The sequence below is a fragment of the Diceros bicornis genome, chromosome 23 (assembly GCF_020826845.1).
Source record: "Diceros bicornis minor isolate mBicDic1 chromosome 23, mDicBic1.mat.cur, whole genome shotgun sequence".
NCBI classification, from domain to species: Eukaryota; Metazoa; Chordata; class Mammalia; order Perissodactyla; family Rhinocerotidae; genus Diceros; species Diceros bicornis.
Window position 1 is genome coordinate 16,272,692 of NC_080762.1, and position 23,281 is coordinate 16,295,972.

General features: G+C 34.5%; 1 long non-coding RNA gene across 1 annotated transcript in view; it reads left to right on the forward strand.

The window, feature by feature from the left end:
- The window catches only part of LOC131420410 (uncharacterized), a 66,676-nt gene that overhangs the window by 23,517 nt on the left and 19,878 nt on the right, over positions 1–23,281 (forward strand). The gene's annotated exons all lie outside the window — the stretch shown is intronic.

The window sequence follows — 23,281 nt, forward strand, 5'->3', positions numbered from 1 at the left end:
TCTCACCTCTGACAGATTCTGAGTCCCTTTACAAGCAGGAAGTAAAAAACAGGAAAGAAAGAGTTTTAAACTGCTAGAGGGTAGAAGGTGTGCTAAAATCAAACGAACAACCCATCCGCCAAAGGCGGAAGACTTATTTGTTCAAGGCATTTAAGGAAATATTTGTTCAATCAGATAACCACTAAGCACACCAGAGAGAGACTTCAGTGGCTGCACATGACATGGAATACAGACATTCTACAACTAGTCCAAGACAGTCACTAAACAAACAAACAACAACAAACACAGCAACATAAACACAATAACAAAAAACCCTGGGGAAAAGGGAAATTCAATTTCCACAATTGCTCCAATATATCATTTTGAATGTCCGGTTTTCAATGAAAAAATTAAGATGATGTAAATAAACAGGAAAGTGTGGCCCATACACAGGAAACAAAGCAGTCATTAAAAACTGCCTTTAAGGACAGTGGACTCACTAGACAAAGACGTTAATTGTATTTGTCTATATTGTATATTGTAAATATGTTTAAAGAACTAAAAGAAACATGTCTAAAAATTAAAAGAACGTATGATAACAATGTCTCACCAAATAGAGAATATCAATTAAAAGATAGATATTTTAAAATAGAACCAAATAGAAATTCTGGAATAAAAAGTACAATAACTTAAATGAAAAATTCACTAGAGGGACTCAATAGCAGATCTGAACAGGCAGAAGAAAAATCGGTTAACTTGAACAGTTAGTTCAATTGAGATCCAGTCAGAGGAACAGAAAAAAACAAAAGACATGAAGAAAAACAATCCATTATGCTTCAGAAATTGTCAATAAAATTAACAGCTTGTGTTTCATCAGAATCCACGGAGGCCAGAAGGTAGTAGGATGTGTGACATATTCAGTGGTGTAAGAAAAAGACAGCTGACCATGTATTCGATATTCAACAAAATTATCCTTTAAAAAATTCAGGAGAAATTAAGGCATTCCAAGATAAAAACAGAGAATTCACTGTTAGCAGACCTGCCTTACAAGAGATACTAACGTACTTAGTAACTGAAATCGACAAGAAGTAAAAGCTCTGATAAAGGTAACTACATAAGTAAATACAGAAGACATTGTAAATGTATTTTTGTTTGCAACTCTTTTCTTCTGTTATTTGATTTAAAAGACAACTTCAAAAAGCAATTATTATAAAATTTTGATGATAGGCTTATAAAGTGGTGATTTGATTGACAATAATAGCACACAGGAGTGAGGAGAAAACAGAGCTATATTGGCACGAAGTTTCTGAATACTATTGAAATTAAGTTGGTATTATTCCAAACAAGATTGTTTTAAATTAACATGCTAATTATAATCCAAGGGCAGTTACTAAGAAAAAAAAAAACTACAAAATATAACAAAAGAAACAATAATGAAATTAAAATAATACACTAAAAATTATTTATTTAATACAAAAGAAAGCAATAATGAAGGAATAGAGAAATAAAAAGACATGAAATATAGAAAACAACGAGCATAAAATCAAACTTAAATTCTCCCTTATCAGTAATTACATCTTATGTAGAAGGATTAAACACTATAATCAAAAAGTAGAGATTGGCAGACTGAATTAAAAAGAAACATGATCCAGCTCTATAAAAGATACAGTGTAGATTCAAAGACACAAATAGGCTGAAAGTAAAAAAGTAAAAGAATCAAAAAGATATATCATGCAAACAGTATCCAAAAGATAACTGAAATAACTATACAGAAAGTTTTTAAGAAAAAAAATGTTACTAGAGGCAAGGAAAGGCATTTTGTAATGAGAAAAGTATCATCCCATCAGGAAGATGAAACAATTATATACATATATATAACGAACCAAAATATATGAAGAAAAAAATGGACAGAACTGAAAAGATGAATAGTTCTATAATAATAGATGGAGACTTCAATACTCTACTTCCAGCAATGAAGGGAACTAGGAGGGAGATCAAAAAGGAGATAGAAGACTTGAACAACACTATAAAACAACTAGACCTACACTGGACTTGCATAAGATCTCATTCTTCTGTCGTGACATAAACAACTTAACCACAGTCAATACAAATATAATTCACTGACTTTATTAGGTGGCAATGGCAGAAGAAAATACAATTAAAATAGATACAGAGATTTCTAGCTCCAGTTATGATGAACTACGTGGTATCACACTACCCCTCCCACAGTAAACAGCAAGAGTAAGGCATTGAATAATAGACTGTGAAAGATTATGATCATTGAGAGATGGGAAAATGGCAAAGGAGCCCCAGCATTACCTCTGATTTCTGCCTGGAGACAATTTCCTAACCTTGTACAGAAAAGTGTTCGCCAAGCAGAACAAAGTGGTCAAGCTGAGCTGAGGGCACATATATCAATAGACAAGTCAGCCCAAGCAGCTAGAGTCCACATAGCAGGGCGATACAGAGGGAGCTGTGCAGAAAGCAAGCCTCAGAAGCCTACATGGGAGTCCTCTAAGAGTTCTTGACTAAGGGATGGGCTGTACACACACACGACAAATCTACATGAAGCTTGCTAGAGTGTGGTTGCTAAGGAGTGGTGTGCAGAAAACTAGGATCAATTAGTAAATTATGAAATCCAGTTAATACCCTGGTCACCAGATGAGCTTCTATTTATAATTAAGGACCATATCCTACACTATAAATACTCTAGGTCTGTCATAAGAGAGCCCAAGACCAAGCTCAAGACAATCCCAATCAAATTCCCAAAGTACTTTTTGTAGAAATATAACAAATACAGTTATAGGACTCACATGACCTTACTTAATTCCAAGACTTTCTATAAAGCTACAGTAATCAAAACAGTGTCTTGATATAAGCGGGATATAAGCGTTAACAAATAGTGAATGGAACCAAATAGCTAGTCTAGAATAGACCTACATATGCATGGTCAGTTCATTGTCAGCAAACGCACCAGGTGAATGCAAAAGTGGAAAGTATAGTCTTCTCAATAACATTGTCATTAAGTGAATAAATACATGAAAAAATTAATGTAAATCTGAAAGTTGGTTGTTCCTAATTATTTTTTTCAATATGAATGCTCATAGGATAATTTCTGTAGAATTTTAATTTCAAAATTGTGTCAGTGTGCATAGAGCTGTGGGTTTCCTTTAATTAGTTCCATGGATAATTGTGCTCCACATTGTCAGTTCCACCTTAAATACATCAAATTTATTATTTTTACTATTATCTCCTGTCTCATATTTTCAAATCCATGTAGCCTTGTTCCTCTGAATCCTGAGTAAATGTTTTGGATTTGTTCTCCACATCACTAGTTTGTATTGTCAGTTCTGATCATTATACTACCTACTGCTGATTTTAATTATCTTACTAAATTTTAAGTGTGGAAAAGAGAGAGGTTTACTTTATTTTAGACTGGACTTGTGATCCTTTTTCAAAAGTGTGGGCAGCCAAGTTTATTTCTCAGGAGATTTCTATTTAAATTGTATTTTATATTTATTTCGTTCGAGATCTGATTATAAGCTGCCTAATAGATATAAAAATAATAAGAAGAACAATAATAAATGTCATTATTATTGTTATTATTGTTTTTTAAATGTGAAGATGTTTCCATACGGCAGAGTGGAGATTGCTGCTGAGAGTGTAGGGGATATTGGAATAAACCTTTATGGTTTGTCTCTGTCTGCTCACCCCTTCCCTCCCACTGAGCAGCTATTCTAATCTGATTGCGGAGAGACTGACATCCTCTGAGATACGTTTCCCATGATCCTATACAACAATAAAGCCTGCTTCTGGCTGTTTCATTCTTGCGCTATCTGTGCTCATGGCGACTGGAGTTTTGAGGCACACAAGATGTACATGTGAATCTACCTTGCAGGCTCAACTCTCTCCACAGTTTGATTCCAAAGTCTCGAGTGGAAGTAGTTTCTTACTTTGGTCTCTGTACTCCTGTCAGTACACAGGGATTTCCCTTTCTTTGGAGAATACTGAACCACTAGTAACAATGTTTAATCCTCATTTGACTTATATATGTTAGCCAGACGAGAGGAGACGAGAGCTCAGTAATTAACAGCTCTAATCTCCATGTTGAAATATTATCATTCCTCAAAATTGTCATGGCTGTTTTTAACAGAAGTTATTAAAGTAATGTTTTAACCAAAAGAAAGTTTGGACATTGTGACACTTCCTCCAATACCACTTAGCAAGATACTTTTATTCTGCTTGTTATGAAACTGATCCGACTACTGAAGTACTACTGTGTTGAACACAGATGTCTTCTCCCTCCTATAATAAAGCACCTAAAAATTCAAAAGTGAAAATAATTGTATTTTGTAATCAGACACCTATATTATAAACTATTTTATCTTAATATTTTTAAAAGCTGATAAACCAAGGTTAAGGATCTCTGGCTTAGATTACGCTGGAAGTCGAAGACTTTATAACATGCCTGGCACTTTAATAAATACAAAAAAGTCTTTGAAAATGAAAATATCTCCTAAAATGATTACTGAAGGCATACCAAAATCTAATTTTAGATCTTTGGCCAGTTGATGTTTCATCTAGGACGAGTCATTTAACTTCAAGTTACTTCAACTGCAAAAAGAGGATTGGTTATATTACATAACCAAAAATGCTACTGATAGATGGGGAAGAACCAAGAATGATACTGATAGACAGGGAAGAGCTGTATGTTAAAAGACTAAGTAGTCAGCATTTGCGGGAAATTTACAGCATAGACTTTACGTATTAGGCAAAGACCTCCCTTACAAACAAGAGCCTCTCTTTTCTTGTGAAATATTTAGCTCGGGAAATGCTAAGTAATAATAATTAGCTATGATTTTCTTTGCTATGTCGATATCATATTACTTTCAAAAGGAGTTAAGAAGATTACTCAGATTTCTTAATTAAAGTATTCCAGGAACAATAAAATTGCCTTAGTATAAGATCCCCAGGCAGAAGGAAACTGTCATATTTTTACTTCAACTTGCTATGTCAAACCTAAATAATGTTGTTTATGTGTGCGATCTATCATAGGAAATTTTTATCCTTCCTGTCTTTAGAAGACCCTGGTTGATGAAAGAGCCCTTGAGTACACAGTCAAATAGCAATCTTTATTTGTGACTCTATATTTTGAAGACAGGACAAATGTAGGGAGTAGTAGCTTCTAATAATATTAGTTAAAAATTATAAGTTTAGGGGCTGGCCCGGTGGCGTAGTGGTTAAGTTCGTGTGCTCCACTTCCACAGCCTGGGGTTCACAGGTTAGGATCCAGGGCGCGGACCTACACACCACTCATTAAGCCATGCTATGGCGGAGTCCCATATATGCAAAATAGAGGAAGACTGGCACAGATGTTAGCTCAGGGCTAATCTTCCTCAGCAAAAAGAGGAAGATTGGCAACAGATGTTAGCTTAGGGCCAATCCTCTTCACCAAAAAAAAAAAAAAATTTATAAGTTTAAAAGTATAATTCATCAGTTTTCATGAACAGCATAGGAAATCCTACATGAGAAATTGAACTTTTTACTGCTATTGCTTATAGTAATACTTTTTGTTTTTGTCCAGAAACAGTTACATTCTGGACCAAAGACACAGAAGAGAAATATTTGAAAGTCAACTATATAATATTCTTTATAATATTCTGTTTTACATCTTTAGATTTATAGGTTTATGGAATTTGATGAAAAATGTCATGCTGTTTAAAAAGTGACCCTAACTTGTATTCTATAGGTTTTTTTCTGTGGAAAAGGGTGAAATTTAGAGTAGGGATAAGATTTGAAAAATTGATTTAGTGATTGAAAAATCAGGGATAAATATGTATGTTAATATATTCAGAAACTGTTTCTTGCATTATAAAGATTACATACAAGACTCAGCTTTCTATAGTAAATTATGACTGTATATATAGGGAAGATATTCTTGACAACAATGAAGATTCATGCCTGAGAGACAGAACCTTATTTTTCTCCTGAGTTATTCTGAGATCATAGTTTCAAAAGGATACGTAGTCAGCTATTTCATTATAGACTGAATTTCACTCATCTTGTAGCATCAAGTTCTGCTATAGAGATTTTCCCAGAAATGGAGTCAGAGTTCTTGTTCTCCCATTGAGTATGTATATTTTTAAAATTAAATCTGAAAAAATAAGTGTATAGAACAAGGGTCTAGCGGATTAAATCCTAACATGATCAGTCTTACCTATGTCTATCTTCCACTTAGATCAAATCATATAAAATTTATGAAAAGTTTTAATATGAGAGCTAAAGATCAGGATCAGTTGAATAAACTCCCTTCCTAAATTGGCAGAACTACACACATGAATATGAGACCAGAGAATCTTATTTTCCTAATGCTTGGATAAATAGGAATTTCTACAGCTGCACGATAACTTAAAGAAGACACCTACAGTCTTGTGAAATTCACAGAAACGTAATACAAGGGATATTGTGAAAGACTGCAAATCACCAGCAATTCATTCCTTTTTTCATCTCATATTTGTTCATCCGTTTTCACTCTTGCTTCCCTCTTCAATTTCTCTCCCACTTGTCCATGGTATTAGTTAAGATATTTTTGGAAGTATTAGAAATCCCAACACAAATTGGCTTAAAGAGTAATCATTGTGATGGTTAATTTTATGTGTTCACTTGGCTAGGCTATGGTATCTAGTTGTTTAGTCAAACATTAGTCTAGATGTTAAGACGAAGGTGTTTTTTTTTTAAATGTGATTAACATTTAAATCAGTAGACTTTGAGTAAAGCAGATTACCCACCATAATGTGCATCGGCCTCATCCAATCAGTTGAAGGCTTTAAAAGAAAAGACTGAGCTCCCCAGGAGAGTAAGCAATTCTGCCTCCATACTCTCTTTGGTCTAAGGATTGCAATATCAACTCTTCCCTGGGTCTGCAGCTGAACTGCCTTGCAGATTTCAAATTTTCCAGTCCCCACAATTGTGTGAGCCAATTTCTTAAAATAATACTTACCACCCAACAACTAAAGAAAGAATAATAATAACTTTGGAAGAGTGTCTTCTCAATCTCATAGCAGTAGAATTGTTTATTTGAGTAATTGAAAATATGACCTACACCCTAGAATAAATCCCAAATATTAAGAATAGGAGTTCTACTTCTAAAAACATCGGTTAGTGTCTTTTTTTTCCTTTTGAATAATAATTGTAAATATTTACTCCTATACCTCCTACTTTTTACTGGTATGAAAGGAACAGTACAGGATTATTAAAGTTAAGTGGGTTCACTTCAAAATTCATCAAGAAGAACACTGGTCAAAGTAATTAGGGTCTTATCTAATAATATTTTTCAGGACTAGAGAATCTGTGTAAAAGCAATCTACTCTTGTTGACAGTTTTTAAATTTTTTGTTCAAATACATATTTAATTTTAATAGCTAATTTGTTTACTTGGTTTCAAAGAGGAGCCAGTTGTGAAGAGCTAGGTTTTCTTTAGCAGGAAACTACTGTTCCCCTCAAGGAGACAGATAATCAAAATACACCCTAAATGTTAATAGAGATCTCAAAAAAGTAGCACTATTGCATGGTAAGCATAGGCTGCATGTGTTACTACCCTCAAGGTTTAGCTACTGAACCTTGAAAGTTTCAAATTTTGTATTCAGCTAAAGCAACAATTTCCTAAACAAAATTAATTGCACAGATTCACAAAATGCCCTAGAGGATTTAAATTATAAGCTCCAATTTCATTATTAATACTTATTTCTACTTATTTGGGATAAAGTTTAAGATCATGTTGTATTTTAGCAAAGTTCACTATTCTTTTACTGCTCCAGTAACTGTGTAGGCAAGTGTAACACATGTTTAAGGGCAATACTAAAACATTCTTAAAGCATATTTTCCTTAATTGATTAAAAATAAAATATAATTATGGGTATATTTATATAGAAAGATATTGAACTAGATAATGTTATACAAGAACTACATTAAAATAATTGTGTTTTTAAAAGAAACTTTGTGTATAAAATATCTATTTTTACCCACTATATACAAAATAATGAAAGAAATACTCAAATAAAAAATTTTTTACCAAATAACTCCTTGTGTAAGGTCATGTTTTAGTTACTGTGAGAAGGATAAAATATAATAATAAAATAAAGAGTGTTGAATAATCTATATTCTAAAGAAAATTACATATTTAGTTGTAAAAGCAAGGTATAAACATATTAAATAAAATAAGAAAAATAAAAAATATGTATAAAAATATGACATGTTAAAAAGCAGTATGTAATCAGCTACTAAAAGAAGTATAATGTTTATAATGAATTCATTTAAATATTGAGAGACCATTGTAAGCTGGGGTATCCTGGAAGGACTTCAAGGCACAGGAAACTTTTGAGCTGGTGATAGCATTAATATAATTAATACATTTAAATGTGCAAACGTTGTTGTGCCCTAAATAATATAAACATTCTGATACAAGTCACAGGCTTGGAAAATATTAATAATAAATATGAAAAATGTTAATTACCCTAATACAAATATATGTTTGTAAGTCAAAAAATTTAAGAGAAAACTCAAACAAAAAATGCATAGGGATTCACAGAAGCAGGTGTAAGATCTCCAGCAAAACCTGAGAGCATGCACATTGTGACTAGTAGTTAACAACGTATTTTTGAAAAGATTAGTGATATATTTTTAAACTATCAAATTAGAAATATATTTATATTGTAATGATCAAGTTATTGAAAATGTGGGAAAGTAATAACTCTCAGACATTAATTCTTGGAATGTGAATTGATACATTTTGTATAAAGTACTTTGTCATTGTGTTTCAAGAACCTGAAAAGAGTTAAAAGTTTTTAGCCTAATACTTTCACCTATGATAATGTATCCAAAGAAATAGTCTAATACAAAATAATGATGCCAGGGGATATCCATTACTACATTTCATATAGTGCAAAATTTAAGAAGGCTAAATATTCAATGATCTGAAAATTGCTACAATAAAAATGATTTCATTCACATGATGAAATGTATAGAATCAGTAGAAATGAATTTTAAATTTCAAAAATTCTCTTGTGGCAATGTTATATGAATAAAGATAAAATAAAACTTTATTTTATAAACCTACATTACTGAAAACAATTACATATATCTCTATATATATTTATATATTTTATATATTTATATGTTTATATATCTCTCCATGTATTTATATATAGAGAGAGATATAATTATGTCTACATATTGAGATAGACAAATATATATCTATATATCACAGTCTTTTAGTTAATATTTTCTAAAATATCTTTAAAATTAATAAACACTACCTCATTTATCATTTGAAAATCTATACTATAAAATTGAATATATGTAAAATAAACAGGAACAAAATCATATGAAGTGACAAAATTCCCAATACGATAATTACAACAATAATCACAATAAAAATAAAAACAATGAATCAGAACTCTAGATATATGTCAAGTTTTACAATTTCAAAATAATGTCTCCTGAGGATACTGGCAACCAAGGAAAACTAGAAATATATGTTTGCCAGGTATGATTATGATTATTTTTTTAGGGGAAAATGCTTTTTCCTAAATGCTAAGGGAATGTGTGGCATTGATTTCTCTGTAAATGATGTTTTGCAATATCTTCAGGAGCAATTACATGAAGAATAAAACTTGGTTTTATGTGTCCATTTCTTGTACCAATCGTCAATAACTTTTGTGGTTATACAATTAAATTACATTTCTGTGGAAGCACGTCTCCTTGGAGTTAGAAGGACATAGTCACGTACAGAGGTTTCATGACGCATATTGGAGATATAGAGATTATAGAGACCTAGAGAGATGGATCATCATAGTGGCCATTGGACAACTGTCTCAGATATCACTGTTTATATGGGTCTTTAATTAGAGATGAAGCAGATATTTGACAACTTATGTCTCCACCCAATACTATAAGATATTTATTGTTTGAGTCTTGAGATATGCTTTTTACAGCATATCCTCATGTTATAAGACATATATAGTCAAAGTTGAATAGTTTTCTAGGTGGAGGTTTCCACAGCCTCAAACAGAGGGAAGCTGAAAGAGATGTCTAGGATGTAAAATGCTTACAGGCACTAATCAGCATTCTGATTCTGAAACCATTACAGAAACTTACTACGTTTCTTGTAGGATACTGATTTTTTTAGGAGTTCTTTTTAATCCCTGGCAAAGGGGAATTTTAAATGATACCAAAAAAATTAAATAAATCAATATTTTGAATAAATTTCATTAATACTATCAGTCAGAATCCTAAAGAATAATTGATTAAAAATAGCTGCTTTCACTTCTGTATCTTTCTATTTATAACGGCAGTAAAAGTGCATTAAGTTATTACTGGGGGAAGGAAATCCTAGCCATACACAGTAAATTCCAGTTGTAGTTGGAAATATATCACCAAGACCCCTATTAATGTTAACATTTATCTTCCTCGAGATGTATTTGTATAGACAGGTAGGTAGATATTTTTTATCTATGTATCTATATAGCTCCCATGAATAAAAAATTTATAATAGATGAATACATGACTTGAGAAGTTTGTTTTTATCATTTTTATTTATATGAATAATTATAGCAACAATAAATAAAATAATATATAATAATAAGTAACATAAAATATAACAATAATAAATAACATGTGCTTAAACTTCTTACCATGAGTTTGAGCAGTAAAGGGCTGCAATTTAGTGACAAGAAAGCTAGTGTAGTGATGGTAGAAGACACAGCGTTTTAGAAAAATAGAATAGAAAGGCAATTATAGAAAATTTATTAAAGGTTGAATGTGAGATATCCAGGGCCCAATTTAAGTAGTTGTGCTGAAACCACTCTAACAAACAAATCCAAATGTGTACAGCATCAAGCAAAGCAGACATTTAGTCTTTGCTCATATACGTGAAATCTAGTGTGGATATGTAGGTTCATGGTGGCTCCCTTGCATGTGGTGAGTCAGGGATGTAGGCTCCATTTGTATAGTATCCTTTAGAGTCTAGTTACCATCCACACACACCTAACAGAAGGGGACGGAGATCTTGGAGAAAGAATACCTGTTTCTTAAATTCATAGTCCACAAATGGCACATATCACTTCTTCACAGAATCCGTTGTCAATACACATAACTGCAGAGAGGGGAAAGGAAACTCAATGTACTTATAATCTCAAAAAGAAGGGGAAAATTGACAAACATCTAGCAGTCTTCATCATAAGACCCTGCGAATGAAGAATCACATTGTAGATGGTGTTAAAATTTCAAAATTTTCACAACTATGTAAGGGAAGTTGGGGAACCAATATCACATCCATTTTGTAGCTGAGGAAATTTTGAGGGGCCCATGGACTAGTGGCTAAGTTCAGCCCCCTCCACTTCGGCAGCCTTGGTTCGGTTCCCTGGCATGGACATAACACCACTCATTGGTGGCCATGCTGTGGCGGTGACCCACGTACAAAATAGAGGAGGATAACAGAGATGTTAGCTAAGGGCAAGTCTTCCTCAGGAAAAAAAAAAAGAAATTTTGAGACCTTGATAAAATTCTCCATTTTTCCTCCTTCCCCTTACACAGCTCTACCTCTGTTTCTTGGGAAAATTGGAGCTGGTCAACATGAAGAACTTGTGTCTGTCAAAGCATTAAGTCCTCTTGTTAGGTAATTGATCCTACTATGGCTTTGCACTCTTGTTTGTATTTCCTTGTGTATGAATTTCTGCCTTGACAATCCGTCTTGGAAAAAAGGCACAAAGGTCTTGAACCCAGTCTCTGTTTTGCCAGCCTCCCCAAAATACATGAAATATTTCCTCTGAATTCCAACCCAGAATGAGGCCTTGCTATCTACTACTAGACTACCTTTTAAGAGCCTATTGGTTTGCTTCCATAGTCTAGTGTTGCATCCCCCATGCTTTTACATTGCAGGGCTCTGTCTGCTTATTGCTTATCAATATCCCATGCTCAGCTCTTATCAGATTTATCAATACCAGCTGCCAACTTCCACCTTGACAGCATTCAGATACTGTTTTCTGTTGGCACCCTGGACTTCCCTCCAGCGTAGAGCTGGGTCTGCCTTCTCATGCCTTCACTGCCTCGGGGGATGAATCTGTTTCCGAGTCCTGAACTACCTCCTCTTGTCTGGCTTCATTAGGTACTTAAGTCTTAATTGTGCCACAAGATAGGGCAGAAATTGAACTCACCCACATGCATCAAGAGGTAGTCTGATTTAAAATCCATAATGCCCGTGTATATATGGTCAACTGATCTTTGACAAGTGTACCAAGAGCACACAATGAGAAAGGATAGTCTCTTCAACAAACGGTTTTGGGAAAACTGGATATACATACGCAAAAAAAAAAAAAAAAAAATTGTACACCTACCTTACACCATACACAAAAATCAACTCAAAATGGATTAAAGACTTCAATATAAGACCTGAAAGTGTAAAAGTCCCAGAAGAAAACACGAAAAATCTTCTTGGTATTGGTCATGTCAATGATTTCTTGGATATGACACCAAAAGCACAGATAACAAAGCAAAAATAGAGATATGGGGCTACATTAAACTAAACACCTTCTGCACATCAAAGGAAATAATCAACAGAATGAAAAGGCAACCTACAGAATGGAAGAAAATATTTGTAAACCATATATCTCATAAAGGGTTAATATCCAAAATCTTAGGAACTCATACAACTCAATAGAAAAAAAAACCAAATAACCCAATTGAAATTGGGCACAGGAGGCAAACATTTCTCTTAAGAAGACCTACGAATGACCAACAGGTACATAAAAAGATGGTTAACATCATTAATTATCAGGAAAATGCAAATCAAAACTACAATGACATATAAACTCACATTTGTTAGGATGGTTATTATTGAAAAAAAAAGACAAGTGAAGCTGAGGATGTGGAGAAATTTGAACCCTTGTACACTGTTGATGGAAACGTAAAATGGTGCAGCAGGTATGGAAAACAGAATGGAGATTCCTCAAAAAATTAAAAATAAAAGTACCATATGATTCAGCAATTCTACTTCTGAGTATATATCCAAAGGACATAAAATCAGTATCTCAAAGAAATATCTGCACTCCCATGTTTACTGCAGCACTATTCACAATAGTCAAGATATGGAAACAACCCAAGTGTCCATCGGCTGATGTGTGGATAGGAAATTGTGGTATATATGCATACAATGGACTAGAATACCACCTTAAAAAAAGAAGAATATCTTGCCATTTGCGACAACATGGATGAACCTGGAGGACATTATGCTAAGTGAAAAAGCCAGTCACAGAAGAACAAATATTGCATTATTTCCCTTATATAAGATATCTAAAATGCTCAAACTTATAGAAGCAGAGAATACAATAGTGGCTCCCAGAGGCTGGGACGTGGGTAACACGGGGAGTTGTTATTCAACGGGCATAAAATTTCAGTTATGCTAGAATAGGTTCTAGAGATCTACTGTACAACATAGTGCCTCTAGTTAACAATGTGGTATTGTGCACTTAAAAATTTAAGAGGGTAAACCTCATGTTAAGTGTTCTTATCACGCATACAAAAAACACACAACCAAACAAAAAACACCAAAGTAACATAAGAAAACTCTAGGAGTGTTGGATATGTCTATTATCTTGATTGTGGTGATGGTATCATAAGTGCTTGCCTATGTCCACACTCATCAAATTGTGTACGTTAAATATGTACCATTCTTTATATATCAATTATACCTTATTAAAGCTTTTGATAGATAGATAGATAGATAGATAGATAGATAGATAGATAGATAGATAGATAGATAGACAGATGACAGATAGAATCCAGAATACATTTTACCATACACCAATAACCTCAAATGAATGACAGTGGAAAGGGCATGATCAGATGACAGATTTTCAGCTCCTCCCTATAACACATCATATGACTTATGAGAGACAAAGCAACGAGTTTCTAATTTCAGGCTTGTCATTTAAATCCCAAGTTTTGTCTGTTTTTAAATTTTTATTCCACTGTAGCTTTTAAATCTTAATAGAGATATGCAGAGTATATCAAAATTCTTGAGGCTTACTTGAGCTTTAAACTAAGCAGACTATAACTTGCCATGGAATGTCTAGATACACTCAGATAGATGGTTCTTGATATTATTTTCATACCCTTGAACTGCGTGACCCTGAGACTTAGTTTGGAATTGCTTCATATGGGCTTTTGCAAAGTACGTATGCTGTACGTGATGCAACTCCCGGCCACCTCTCAGTCCACGTGTTTCCTATTGCTGTGGAACCAAAATGAAGTGCTGCATACATATACAGCTATTTAACTCAAGATTATCATCTACATTAAATATGGTCATGAGGTTGGCATCCAGGACTACCCATCATGCTGCTAAGTAACTTTCCACAACCACAGGCACCTGCATGTGGTGTAGTTTAACAAGTATGGAGAACTAGCTGATCTCAAATTGGCAAGAGATACCTGTAAGGCATTCCTGGGATGGCACTAACATATGGGGTGATGTGAGAAATATCACCTCATCTTCAGTGTCTTCTCTCTGTTCCAACATATTTATCTAAGAATTTAGCAAGGGTACTTCCAGAATCTATGCCAGATGTTTTTAATGGCTTATTTTCTATAAATGTGGTTGTTTTCATCTAAGTCTGGCCAAAATGTAGAGAACAGTCTGTGTTTAAAGGGAGTTTCTTTGTGCATCTTGTTAATATCAGAAACTGTCTAGACACTTTTTTTTTTTTTTGCTGAGGAAGATTGGCCCTGAGCTAATATCTGTGTCAATCTTCCTCTCTTTTTGTATATGGGATGCTGCCACAGCATGGCCTGATGAGTGGTGAGTAGGTCCACACCCAGGATCTGAACCCCCGAACCCCGGGCCTCCAAAGCAGAGTGGGTGAACTTAACCACTATGCAACCCACTATGCAACCAGGCTGGCCCCTGTCTAGCCACTTTTTGTTTTGTTTTGTTTTGTTTTTGTGAGGAAGATCAGCCCTGAGCTAACATCCATGCAGATCCTCCTCTTTTTGCTGAGGAAGACTGGCCCTAGGCTAACATTTGTGCCCATCTTCCTACACTTTATATGTGATGCTGCCACAGCATGGCCTGACAAGCGGTGCATCAGTGCATGCCCCAGATCCAAACCCAGGGTGCCAGCAGCGGAACGTGCGCACTTAACCGCTACGCCACGGGGCGGGCCCCAGCTGGCCACTTTTGATGCAAATGTAACTGCTTTGTGAGACACATCATTTTTACTGTCAGCTTTCCTACCAAAGACTCATATATCTTTTTTATGCCCCATTCAGTTGTCCTACTAGTTGCTATTTATGGTTACTACTTAATAAACACTGATAAAAGATAGGAATGTGACAAATGGGACATTGTGGTATAGTTACAAGAGCTATTATTTTGGATATAATATTTTCAAAAAGATTGGGAAGTCACAATTGGGAAAGCAGAAGAAGATAACCTTTACCAAAGGGGTGGGAAATCAGGAGAAAAATTGAAAATAAGAATGCAAAAAATATACAGTCATAGTCTTTTACTCTTCCAGTCTTCAGGCATGATATTTAAAATTAAAAATAGATAATCAAGTATAAAACAAATTATATAGAAAATAAGTATATTTAGAATATAAAAATATTATGTAGAGGAGGCAGGCCCTGTTGCATAGTGGTTAAGTTTGTCCACTTAACCACTTCCCACTTAACCACTTAACCGCTTTGGCTGCCCAGGGTTAGCAGGTTTGGATCCCGGGCACAGACCTACACACCGCTTATCAAGCCATGCTGTGGCAAGGGTCACACACATAAAACAGAGAAAGATGGGCACAGATGTTAGCTCAGGGCCAATCTTCCTCAGGAAAAAGAAGAGGATTGGCAACAGAAGATAGCTCAGGGCTAATCTTCCTCATAGACACAAAAAAATTACATAGAATATATGATTCTATTAGATGATATACCGCCCAATTTATGTTATGGGGAGGGCGGGAACTAATATAAAGTTAGAGAGTGAATAAGATAATAAATTTAGAATTACTTCAAGTTATTCAGAAAAATATACTAAGTAAATCAAAAGCACCATTTTATTAATGTTACAAGCCTCAACAACAGAAAAGAAGTGTGTGTACAGACATTTAAGTCCTGTTTATGTCATTGATTTGCTTAATTTTCACAAACTAGACATCCCATTCATTTTTCATGCTCCCTGATCATCTGAGCACATGCAGTTATCATTGTCCTCAGATAAGTTCCTCTTAGTGATGATGTTGACAAGAGAAATGAGATCCTAACTGTCTCTGATAGTGAATCCAATTGACAAACAGATTGAATAACACTTTAAATGGCCAGACTAGCCTTACTAAGAGTGCTGGGAAGATGAAGTGTGACATTGTAGAATTGAATGCAGTGGCTGCTGTGGAGATATCCCTTTACCATAAACCTATACACCCAACGAAAAGCTCTGATAACAAGTGTACAGGAATAGTGAATTTTAAATTTCACCTAAACATTTTGCCTCATGAAAAAGTATCCAAAGTGAAAAGTTTTTTAAGGGTACAGACTTAAGATATATCAGTGGAATTTAAAGTAAATAGGGCTAACAACCATCAGTGATTGTAATGTTTCAGGAAATAGGCTAGGGTTGAGGCATATTTGGAATAACAAAACATAACCGTGAACATTAATTATGACACCACGCCAAAAGCATAACATTGAATAGGGAAAAATATAATAAATGTAAGAGTGAGCTAAGAAAATATAGATAAAGAAAAAAAAATGAAGGCTATCAGATTCCTCCTACATCTATTTTATGAACAGTTTGATGGCAATAAAAATAGATTGAATAAACCTCTCTTAGTCTACCTACTAACCAGAAGCTGAAGAAAATATTTTCCTGGTATCTTCATGTTTTCTTATTATAATAATCTATTTTGAAAACTTTTTGTGTTATCTTGATCATTAAACATTGAAGAAAACATTTGATATTCTTGGTTTCTTATCATCTGCAAAATAAAGCCAGTATATTAGAAAGATAAATTTAAAATATTCATTGTCATAGTTAAAAAATGTGTACAACCAAGTAATAGCATGGAAAACAGCATAATGTGTATGCTTTCAAATGTTATCAGTTAGAGGTTTCATTTATAATTCCCTGAAATTGCTTAACATGTAAGACCAAGGAATGCATTTAACACTGTGATTGCATCATCATACCATTTGGGTGGCTTTGATCAGCTTTGTCATTTCAGACATCTAGTAGTTTTTATATTGATTCATGCATTAATCAGAGCCGTTTTTATTTCAGAATTAGCATACCAAAACTGTTCTGAGTTATAGTGCTAATGTGTCCTATCAAAGACTAAATTAACATTTTACTGCTGTTAACCAGAGGAAATACCTCATAAAAAATTAGATAATTTTGCCAAAACTTCACATTCCAAGCTGTTTAAATTTCAAGATATTTAATCTACACCTGTAGCTGAAAAGGAGGAAGAAAATCTCCTTCTTTTCCTGCTGATAAAAAAAAATGCCAGGTTTCAATGTCTAATGAAAGTTTTGATTTCCTATCAGTCTAACTATGTGTTTAGGTGCAATGAAAAAATTTGAGACGATTTAACTTCCTTAATAGAAATTTACAAAATTAGTGAGATCATAAGTTTTTTTAAAGATAAGCAAGTATAAAGAACTGCCTATTACTATTTTATTTCTAATTTAAGTAATCTTACTGATTATTTTATGTAATAGAGAAAGTTCATCTCAAATATTGTCTAATTTCATCACTGGAAGATGATAATTGGCTGAAAAGGAAAGCAAAATTTTGTTCATCTCTGTGACAGTAATTTTGTAAACTTTTAGTAACTTTTTTCAGGCAACAGTTATGCATTAGCGTTCATCCCAGAAAAATTCTGGTTCTCAACCCTTAGGGGTTTACACAGCAAATGTCACATTTTCCATGTGCAGATAAATTCATAAATCAATATGTACAGCTCATAGTGCCTGAGTCATTATAGGAAATTTTAATCAGCTAAACACATACAGAATTTGCCACACTTGATCCACTGCTATGATGAGATTTTAGAATATAGCAGATGTAGCTGCATGACAGAGAAATACTGTAATTAATGTCAGGCAGATTCTGGGTAAGATATCTCGTGAAAATGTGACTAACATTTTCTTTCAGTGCAGTGATTCAATCATGTCTTCACACTGTGAAATAGAGAAGATAATCTTGCTATTCGTATGAGAACAGTTTCAGATATAATAAACAGATATTTTGTCAAGTTTGTACAAGTTGGGTTGCTTTAGAAAGCTGAGAGGAGACACATATGTAGTCCATAAGGATGGAGGAAGAGAAGAGAAGGAAGGAGAAAGATTAGAATATCTTGTCTTGCAACTGTAAGAATATATATCTGGTTGTGTCCTTTGAGTAGAAGAAACCATCGAGAAGATATTCTACACTGGTCAGGGTATTGGATAAAACAAAATAAGAAGATTGCTGACAAGGCAGTTGAGGAAAGAGATATGAGGATGAACATCTCACGCTGGGCACAGTGTAAACATAATCTGTGTCCATATAGGGGACCAACATTGAGCCCTGCATTACAGTCTTCATTGAGGGAGGGGAGGCAACAAGTTACCTGGTGACAGGCTGTTGTTCACAGTCTGATTATACAAAATGGTGTCTATCTTGGAGGGGTCAAGGGTTGAACTCAACAAAATATATAATTGGGCTATGAATTTGCCTTTTCTGCCTCAGTGCACATGCTGACATCACCATTTGTGGACCTACAGAATGCCTGAGTCTTCACCACACAATATTGTTGCTGACTACAGGATATATTTTATGCAAAGGAAGTGAATCTATGGGCTCATACTCACAGTATTCAATGGTCTTACCATGTGCCCTTTGTTCTAAAGTACTTCGCTTGATAGAATTATGAGAAAGAATAGTGAAGGCTCGATTGCAGAATATGCTAGGAGAAAACACCTTATGAGGCTGTAGCGTGGTACTATAGGATACATTTTATGCCTTAAACCAATGGTCAATATGTGATTCCATTTCCTGCATAGCCAGATTACACAGGTCCAGGCACCAAAAGGTAGAAGTAGGAGTGGCCCTCTCACAATTATAGATAATAATAATAATAATAGCAACACTACACGTAAGGACTTTTTTTTCTCACAAATCTAGGGTGCCTAAGAGATAAATGCTTCCACTGGGGCAAAGAGTTGGTTCCAATGAGTTGAAAATTGAGAGAGCCCCTTGGCAATTTTTCAGATCCTCATAGTACTAAACCAAAGAGAAGTGAATGAGGGATCCTAACTACCATTCATGATACAAAATGGGGCAAGGCAGAACAATGTCTAGAATCAGGATGTGGACTTCGTTGCCCCTTAGCATTCTCATGCCTGATAGTACTATCAATGGAAAATTGTAGCAACTCAATGAAGAACTAGGAACTTGCATTTCCCTATATTGACTGCTTAGTTTTCTTCAACCAAACAAAGACTGGAGTGGTTACTAAGGGGCATGGTTTGTGTATTGTAGTGGATATTCTCTGTTTGCACCTCTAGATCTATTCTCCATCCTTCTCTGTCCTCTGTGTACAAGTGGGCCTGACATCTAGGGCTTCCATTTGAGTTCAATTAATGAACTCATTATGTCTCTGAGTATTTACTCCCTTTTCTTTCTGTTTTTCAGGCTGCAGCCCAGCAGTTGCTGCCTTCTTCTGCTCAAGCTGTGGTATCTTTTGGGGCCCCACTTCTAAGAAAATATCCCTCACTGTGTCATAGTAACTGTCTCTTCCTTTGCCCTTTCAGGTATAAGGATGGTGACTATTTCCTAATGTTGCTGAGTCCCGGAGGCTTCATCATCTTTTCATATTTTTTTGCCCACGCTGCTATAAATTCTTTTTGTTAAACTCTCTTCAAATACTCTTTTGAGTGTCATATCTGTTCCAATCATGTTTCTGACAAATATTTCATTATATTAAATGACCCAAGGAAACAGTACATTTTAGATGATCAAGAGTAGTTCAAGAAAATAAGAGGGGAAAAAAATGGGAGAAGTGTAGAGAAAGGAGGTCCAGAATTAAATAACAGAGGGTCTAAAAAACCAAAAAGGACCTTCAAAGCTAACAGATAATTCAAAATGGATCACAGAACTAAAATGTAAAATATAAAACTATAAAACTCCTAGAAGACAACATAGGAGAAAACCTAGATGACCTTAAGTATGGCAATGACTTATTAGGTAGAATACAAAAGGCATGATCCATGAAAGAAATAATTGATAAGCTGGATTTTATTAAAATTAAAACCTTCTACTCTGTAGAAGACAATGTCTTTTTAGAGCAATGAAAATATTTTGTATAATGTTATAGTGATGAATATATCTCATTATACTTTTGTTCAAACCCATAGAATGTACAACACCAAGAGTGAACCCTAAGGTAAACTGTGGATTTTGGGTGATTATGATGTGTCAATGTAAGTTCATATGTGTTAAAAAAAATGTACGATTGTAGTCAATGATGTTGATAATGGGGGATGCTATGCAGGTGTAGGGGCAGAGAGTATTTTGGAAATCTCTGTACTTCTCTTTCAGTTTTGTTGTAAACTAAAACTGCTCTAAAAAACAATAGTCTTAAAAAAAAGATGGAATAATACCTTCTCATGGAGCGATGAGAATATTATGAGATGATGTATTTTGTGAACAATGACACTATCTAGCTCATAGTAAACTAGCATTCATAAGTGGTAATTCTCTTCCCCAGCTTTTTTCTCCAAATAAGATGAACAAACCTTGGCTCAAATTAATTTTCTTTTCTAGTTTACTTATTCTATATCCAGAGTATAAAGAAATGTAATATAATGAGTATTAATGCTCACATACTTGAAAAAATGAGTGGACTTTTTTTTTTACAATTAGAATGGTATAAAATAGATTAATGGAAGGATACTATAAATAATATAGCCTCCTCTAATTTTACTACGTAAAAAAAAGACAATGTCAAAAGAATGAGAACACAAGCCACAGACGGGGAGAAAATATTTGCAAAGGACACATCTGACAAAGAACAGTTATCCAAAATATACAAAGAATTCTTAAAACTCAACAATAAGAAAACAAACAACCCAATTAAAAAACTAGCAAAAGACCTTAACAGACACCTCAGCAAAGATATACAGATGGCAAATAAGCATAAGAAAAGATGTTCCACATCATACGTTATCAGGGAAATGCAAATTAAAACAATAACGAGGGGCCAGCCCCGTGGTATAGCTGTTAAGTGCACGAACTCTGCTGTTGGCGGCCCTGGTTCAGATCTGGGCACGCACCCGTTGCATCGCTTGTCAGGCCATACTGTGGCAGCATCCCATATGAAGTGGAGGAAGATGGGCACAGATGTTAGCCCAGGGCCAGTCTTCCTCAGCAAAAAGAGGAGGATTGGCATGGATGTTAGCTCAGGGCTGATCTTCCTCACACACACACACACACACACACAAACACACACAAACACAATAATCAAATGCTACTACACACCTATTAAAATGGCTAAAATTCAGAACATGACAGCATCAAGGATATAGGACAAACAGAACTCTCATTCATTGCCGGTGGGAATGCACAATGGTGTAGCCACTTTGGAAGATAGGCTGGTGGTTTCTTACAAAAACTGAACACACTCTTACCATAAGATCCAGTAATCACACTCCTTGGTATTTACCCAAAGAATTTGAAATCTTATGTCTAAACAAAAACCTGTGCATAGATTTTTATAGCAGTTTTATTCATATTTGCCAAAACTTGAAAGCAACCAAGATGCCCTTCAGTAGGTGCATGGATAAATAAACTGTGGTATATTCAGACAATGGAATATTATTCAGTACCAAAAAGAAATGAGCTATCAAGCCATGAAAAGACATGGAGGAAACTTAAATGTGTATTCCTAAGTGAAAAAAGTCAATCTGAAAAAGGCTATATACTATATGAATCCAACTATATGACATACAGGACAAAGAAAAACAATAGAGACAGTAAAAATAATCAGTGGCCGTGAGGGGTTTGGGGTGATGGAGGCATGAATAGGTAGAGCAGAGCACAGAGGAATTTTAGGGCAGTGAAACTATTCTATATGATCCTACAGTGGTGAATACATGTTATTCTACATTTTTCCAAACCCACAGAATGTACAACACCAATAGCGAACCCTATGGTAAACTACCGACTTCGGGTGATGTGTCAATGTAGGTTCATCAATTGTAACAAATGTATCACTCTGGTGGGGGATGTGACTAATGGGGGAGGCTCCACATGTGTGAGAGCAGGAGGTATATGAGAAATCTCTGTACCTTCCTTCAGTTTTGCTGTGAACCTAAAACTGCTCTAAAAACATAAAGTCTTAATAAAAAGAAGAAAAGCTACTGTACTTTTAAAATCTTGTTTTTAAGCATCAACCACAATTTTAAACACAAAACATTAAGCACAACATCAAATAATGACATTTTAAAAAGATTCTTCTGATGGTAAGATGAAGAATTTATCACCTACATTAGAGGGATCTGTTACTGTATATTTTTCTATCTATCTTGGAGTTAATTTGTTCCCTTTAACTGCCAAACTGATAGAGATCAAATCAATAAATGAGTTGACTTCTAGTGAGCTCAGTTCTAAACTTTGGAATATCAGCACTTTGGAGTAGCATTGTTCTTGGAAGGATCAATAGAAATGGAATATTTGATTAGCATACTATACTTTGAAAAAAGTTGTCACACCAAAATACATCCACTGCCTTATTCTCCATACCACATTGTGCCTTAGGACAACTATTCCATCCTTCTCAGAATACAGTTTTTAATTCTTTCTCTGATCGAAGCCTCTGGCACTTGTCAATTTTGTAAATAACATAAAGATTGTAAGCAAGTAGGCTAGATTTTGCATCTTTTGGGACAACTGGATAAAAAATCTGGTATCACCAGTTCAGTAGCACGATAACAAACACCATTTCCCCAGCAAGACGAATATAGACTTTCAAATTAAGTTCAAACAGAATATTTGAAATATTCAATATTAATTGCAAAGAATTTTTGTTTACAACTCTAAGGTTAAAACATAAATTAATATTTTATGTTTATATGTCTATCTCTCTACATCTTTCTTTTCTTTTTTTTAATTAATATTCAGTAAAGTTTACTGACCTCAGTGACTCAGTTTTAGAGTTTTGAAAAACACAGTCACCGACACCATAGTCAGGATGTATACTATTTCAATTATATTGAGG